This window comes from Cyprinodon variegatus, unplaced genomic scaffold, assembly GCF_000732505.1.
Source record: "Cyprinodon variegatus isolate N-32 unplaced genomic scaffold, C_variegatus-1.0 Scaffold1272, whole genome shotgun sequence".
Lineage (NCBI taxonomy): Eukaryota > Metazoa > Chordata > Actinopteri > Cyprinodontiformes > Cyprinodontidae > Cyprinodon > Cyprinodon variegatus.
The window spans coordinates 187,874-188,232 of NW_015151725.1; positions in this window are offsets into that span (position 1 = coordinate 187,874).

Here is a 359-nt window from a genome sequence, read left to right on the forward strand (position 1 = left end):
CGCTGCTGGAAGGTTCTGGTGACTGAGAGTTGGTGTTCCAGTGGGTGGTGTGAGTCAGAAAGTACATGCTGTTCCTGTTGGATTGGCTCATAAATGGTGTTTAAAACTAAAAGCAAACACCAGATTTAAAGAATTAGTCCCAAAGGAAGGATATATTATGGATTTATGATACATATGATTATCGTATTGATAAGACGTATCACGTTCAGTTACTTTTTTGCCTGTTGGGCTAAATAACCTAACTTTTTCTGTGATCCTTTTTCCTCTAACTGTCCAGAAGCGCTTTAAAACAAACCATCTACTGTTGCACTTTTCTACTGAGCACCTGTCGCATTTTATTTCTACAGTTCAGCTAAACA